Source organism: Rhipicephalus sanguineus, chromosome 8 (assembly GCF_013339695.2).
Source record: "Rhipicephalus sanguineus isolate Rsan-2018 chromosome 8, BIME_Rsan_1.4, whole genome shotgun sequence".
NCBI classification, from domain to species: Eukaryota; Metazoa; Arthropoda; class Arachnida; order Ixodida; family Ixodidae; genus Rhipicephalus; species Rhipicephalus sanguineus.
This window is the reverse complement of record NC_051183.1, coordinates 86495162-86501577: the sequence shown is the minus strand read 5'-3', so window position 1 is coordinate 86501577 and position 6416 is coordinate 86495162. Positions and strand designations below refer to the sequence as shown.

The 6416-nt window shown below is 43.2% G+C and overlaps 1 long non-coding RNA gene across 1 annotated transcript; it reads right to left on the bottom strand.

Moving 5' to 3' along the window:
- Positions 1–1251: 1251 nt before the first annotated feature.
- On the bottom strand, positions 1252–4729 carry LOC125759566 (uncharacterized). Its single transcript, XR_007417168.1, has 3 exons — positions 4706–4729; positions 1915–2109; positions 1252–1320 (listed from the first exon to the last, which is right to left on the bottom strand). It is a non-coding gene; the product is annotated as an uncharacterized LOC125759566 (long non-coding RNA).
- Positions 4730–6416: the final 1687 nt, after the last annotated feature.

Below are 6416 nucleotides of genomic sequence, written 5' to 3'. Positions count from 1 at the left end.
AAAGGGAATAAGCGCTAAATCAAAATCGCTGCGTCTATATACCACGAAATAAGACCGCACAACAACAGTATGAACATAAAAGAAACTAGTGTAAACGGGCGACACATGTTGCCAGACTGTGAAAGTACAGCGGCTAGAACTTCCAAATATTTACGCATTTATTGTCACACTATACTGGGCCAGTTGTTGCGCAGCTATGTAAAAGCTACTTGGAGGGAGCCGGGATGTTCTGGCTTGAGAACTGCTCGAAGCCTTTCACATTAGTGAAAAGGGTGATACATGTCTCAGCGTGCCGTCGGTCTTACTGTGCGAACATGAATTGCAACTTGAAAATCTACATGGCCCTTATAATAATAACAATAATATCTGGGGTTTAACGTCCCAAACCCAAGATATGATTATGATAGACGCCGTAGTGGAGGGCTCCGGAAATTTCGACCACCTGGTGTTCTTTAACGTGCACCTAAATCTAAGTACACGGGCCTCAAATATTCTAGCCTCCATAGAACATGCAGCCGCCGCTGCCGGGATTCGATGCCGCGACCTTCGGATCTACATGGCCCTGATATGGCATCGTTCTGAAATGCATCTTATCCGCTTTTGCAGTAATCCAGTATTTGCACTGAGTTTCGGGCTCTGCGCTTGTTGTCATTGTATTTATATTAGGAAATGAAATGTGAGGTCTAGGTTTAGCTGTGTCCTAAATATCCTGGTTGTGATCTGCGTTTCATGCACTTTCTGTTTTCCCTACACGCGCGGTGTGTGGTATATTGCAACAAGATAGCGTGTTGGGCTTGTTAGTATACGTTGATGTTCAAAAATTAGGATGAAGCGCACCGAAGACGCGAAACTGGAAGTCGACAGGACAGCGCTTATACTCAGAACTGATTCGTTATTAGTCATCAAAGGCATACATGAAGATGCATTAAATTTCGCAGCTGTGTAACAGAGCAGGGTGCAACAGAAAAGCATTCGTGTGAGAATTACTTAATGAATTTTTTGCGTTACATATCATCTATTAGTTATCACAATCGCTAGGTGTTTACAAACGCGTACTAGAAAGACTAGACAAATTTATTATGAAGTCTGATGCAATATTTCAGGCTTCAATAGCTCCAATGCCACAAGAACGCCCATCGTCACAACCTTGCGAAAAAAGATCACGAAACGCCTTCTATACCGGCGTCTACGTATAAGTACAAACTATATACAGTAAGAGCAGTTCACAGTACTATCCAAGAAGTCCAGAAAGTGCATTCCGGATAGAACCGTGTTATTGACCGCCAGGTCCTGCACATCTCGGTCCACGCGCACATCTCTCTATATGTAGTCAGAATAATCGGGATGTTGTCAATGCCGCTAAGAAATTATTTTTCTCTTGACCTTGGTTTTGTTAGAATCGGTATTTTTTCGAATAGCAGCAGTCATTTTTTTGTAAATTCTACGAATATTTGGAATCATGCAGTGTGGAGGCCGCAGTGACACGCTGTCTTTGCGCAAGACAGGGGAAACTTGAAAAGTCTCATGCTTGTGCACTGCACTAATGAATTGAAGAAATAGGAGCAGAGTACGACTACACTAGCATAGTGCCTCAATGTGTGGTGCGCATCACTCGCGCAGACGTATTCTCGCCATGATGGAGAGGTTGAAGCAGAACTAGCACTAATCAATGCCAGTGTCAATCAGTAACTGTGTAGACGATAAAATACCACAACACGCTAACTGTGTAACAGCGACAATAAACAATAATAATGTATTTCAGTAAAAGTTCGCACGCTTTGTCATGTACCCAATTCCCCTGACTACGTGATGGGCGTTGTTGGTCCACATGTCACCAAATGTAAATAGATTATATATAAGATGCATGCGATCAAGCATGCATTACAAATGACACCACGAAACATCTCTACTTACCAGAGCAATTTTGTTTACACTCATCTTGTGTGTCAAAGTTATTTCCATTTCCCTCACAACCACCATAGAAAAATGGCGTGCACGTACTATTATTGGTGTCAAAATACCACCTAGATATCATAGCCCGGCATGGGCCCGTTTCTGGTTGCAATGTGCAGTTTTCATTAGTGAAGTTTCTCTTCTTCGGGCTGGCTCCTGAAAATGCATACAAAGGGCTCTCACAAAATGTTGATATTTTGTTTATATAGCAATATTGCATACAGGGAAGAGAATAGATTTGAAACGGTGTATAAAATATTTTGTAACTATTGCAGTAGGGCTGTGCAAATATTTGATTGAAATATTTCCGTATCGAATTCGATTTGCAAATCACTTTTGCTGTTCGAAATGTTCGAACACCGATATCTTTTTTAATGAGCATTGAAATCAGCACATTGGATTACGTACATGTGCGGAATTTCGGAAAACATTAAGACCAAATAGTCAAATAAGATTAAGTTACCTCGTTGCAAGTGCTTTCCTGCATAAGTGCAAATATTCAAGTGTAGATGCCAGGGCATAGGCCGAACACGTTGTTGCAAATGAGTGCCGAAATTAGAGTGCACAAAACCTCTGAATGAAGTGGGGAGCCATTGCAAAATTAACAACAAATATCTAAATTCAAGGAAACCCGTCAACATTTTTCGTTAGCTGAATATCAACCATCTGCAGTGAACATAGTGCCGATAAGTGGTCATTGGTACTGTCACTTGTGCAAACAAGCGTAGAGAATTAAAGTTTGACGACAAGATAGAGTAGCACATCGGCCATAGTGTGTTCAGTCAGCAGCGGCTGTTCTCGTTGTCTGGAGGAAAGGTGAAAGGCACACCGGTGTCGCTTCACTTCAGCATACCAATCAGCTATTCGTTCCTCATGACAACAAAAAAACTGGATAAGTGTTACTGTGAAGCAACAGTGTTGTACAATGACACAAGTTGTACAATGCCGACAAGTTTTGTCGTATTACATTGTTTGTTCTTTGATCACAACTTCACTAATGATGAATCGTGCAGCAAAAAGTTGTGTTCTTGAAGGTGGGATGCTATATAGCTGCATTTTAACTACCGGGATATTAAATGCGAAGCATTTCCTAACGAACTTCTGCGACTTTGAGCGTATCTATCTATCTATCTATCTATCTATCTATCTATCTATCTATCTATCTATCTATCTATCTATCTATCTATCTATCTATCTATCTATCTATCTATCTATCTATCTATCTATCTATCTATCTATCTATCTATCTATCTATCTATCTATCTATCTATCTATCTATCTAGCCGCCTACGACTTTGGGCTCTCCTGGCCGTTTCGTTAATAGGATATACACAAAAATTGGTATGGCGTAACGTGACTTCATGACGAACATAAATGACAGGTCATAACATGAAAATCATGATGTCCATGTCATGAACGACATGATTTACATGCCACTGTTTTGGTGCTCTTGCGGCCGTTTCGTTAGTTTGATATATACCACAATTGGTATGGCGTGACAATAGTGTATGACGAACACAAGTGACAGGTCCTAACGTGCAAATCATAACACGCATATCATGTACAGCATGATTTACATTCCACGCTCATGGTGCGCTCGCGGCCGTTACGCTAGCTTGATATACACCAAAATTGGTATCGCGCAACGTGACTGTGTGACGAACACAAATAACAGGTTGTAACATGAAAACCATGACACACACGTCATGCACAGTATGACTTCCGTACCACGCTCATGGCGCGCTGGCGGCCGTTTCGCTAGCTTGAAATACACCAAAATTGGTATCGCGCGACGAGACTGTGTGGCGAACACAAATAACAGGTGGTACCATGAAAATCATGACACGCATGTCATGCACAGCATGACTTACGTGCCACGCTCATGGCGCGCTGGCGGCCGTTTCACTAGCTTGATATACACCGAAATTGGTATCGCGTGACGTGGCTGTGTGACGAAAACAAATAACAGGTGGTACCATGAAAATCATGACACGCATGTCATGCACAGCATGACTTACGTGCCACGCTCATGGCGCGCTGGCGGCCGTTACGCTAGCTTGATATACACCGAAATTGGTATCTCGCGACGTAACTGTGTGGGGAACATAAATAACAGGAGTTAACATGAAAATCATGACACGCATATTATGTACAGCATGATTTACATTCCACGCTCATGGCGCGCTGGCGGCCGTTTCACTAGCTTGCTATACACCAAAATTGGTATCGCGCGACGTGACTGTGTGGCGAACACAAATAACAGGTGGTAACATGAAAATCATGACACGCATGTCATGTACAGCATTACTTACTGCCACGCTCATGGTGCGCTGGCGGCCGTTTCGCTACTCTGATATACACCAAAATTGGTATCGCGCGACGCCACTGTATGATGAACACAAATAACAGGTGGTACCATGAAAATCATGACACGCATGTCATGCACAGCATGACTTACGTGCCACGCTCATGGCGCGCTGGCGGCCGTTTCGCTAGCTTGATATATACCACAATTGGTATGGCGTGACAATAGTGTATGACGAACACAAGTGACAGGTCCTAACGTGCAAATCATGACACGCATATCATGTACAGCATGATTTACATTCCACGATCATGGTGCGCTCGCGGCCGTTTCGCTAGCTTGATATACACCAAAATTGGTATCGCGCGACGTGACTGTGTGACGAATGTAAATAACAGGAGTTAATATGAAAATCATGACTCACATGCCATGTACACCATGCCTTACGTGCCACGCTCATTGTGCGCTGGCGGCCGTTTCGCTAGCTTGATATACACCAAAATTGGTATCTCGCGACGTGACTGTGTGACAAACGTAAATAACAGGTGTTAGTACGAAAATCATGATATGCAAGTCATGTAGGGTATGATTTTGATGCCACGCTCACGGTGCACTCCCGGCCATTTCGTTTACTGGATATATACCTAAATTGGTATGCCATGACAAGAGTGCGTGACGAACATAAATAGCAGGTGACGCATCGTATGTATGTAGCAGAATATATGTTTAATTAGCATGGCATATACCAGATTATACACGCATGCATGTAGGACAATCTCGCGATGTATAGCGAACTAGATTATTATTAGCATTATTTGGTTTGAATACATCGAAAACACGAAGACACAGCGGAAATATGGAGGGAACAGGCTGACAACTGCCACCTCAAGGGGCACAACGCCTGCCTGCTCATTTCGGAAAGGGGAAACAATGGGGAAAGGAAGATAGGGGGGAAAGAAAAAGGAAAGAAATTATGTAAGAAAAAAAAACAAATAACACAGACGTAAACACGGATAAGTGGTCACAAGGAAAAATATCTATACGCGCGAGGCCAAATCGGTATTTTTTAAGAAAGTAAGTAGGGCTCGATGGGCCTGGTCACGCCGAGCAGCACAACCCCTCGGGAACAGGCAATCATCAAGGTTCGTACACTTTAGACCAATAAGTCCATATTCCTTGATGAGTAGTGCTCGCTGCATAACAAATGCGGGACACTAAAAAATTATGTGTTCTAGTGTCTCACAGGAGTCACACGACGTACATGATGGACTGTCTACACGACCTTGTCGGTATAAACGCTCACGCACTAATACAGAGCCAACTTTTAGCTTATATAAGAGGGCTCTGTCACGACGAGGCAATCAACGACCACGAATACGGGGAGGGAACAACCCGCGGCTTGCTACACGTTGGTCAGGGTGCTGCTTTAAAAGATGTCACGACATGAATGACTTCATAAGCCTCAATGACAAACAAGACGATGTATGCAGCTCTTTGCTGGCTGCTTCGCATTACCTCGATTCCCACACTGCGTGGGGTCTGCCAATTTTTTTCAGTAATTCGTACTCGAAACTTATTTATTCGATTTTGCCATTCATACTTCAAGTCCATTTCAAAGATGAAATTTCATATTCGCACACCCCCAAATATAAGCTATCTACCCCCCTTACAAGTAAGCAGCTTGTCACATTATCTTCAGAGCCATCCCACGTAACCAAGGTACGTGGGATGGAAGGTTATGAGAGTGTCAAAAAGGCGAATCCGTAAGTTGAGTGAAAACTATCGCATATTCTTTTTGCCATGAACAGCCGTTCGATCACATAGTGGAGGCTTTCAGCACTCTCCGGATTGAAATGTTTGGCGCAATGAAAAATGTAACAGAGTGCTCGTAAGCTGAAGGCAGAACCGCAGAGCTGAGGCAGATCGCGGGAGGTAACGGAAAACTGGCATTTCGACAGATGACTTTGCGCAACACAAGAGAAGCAGGGTGTGCAGCCATACAATATTTCACTAAGGAGAAGACACTTCGAGAGACAAGAACATTTATTTCTCCTGCGTGGGGACAAGTTCGTAACAACCTCATTCATGTGTGTATTTACCATACCTGAAGTGCCCAACTGCTGCAAGTTGGAATAATTGCGACAGAACACTCGAACTG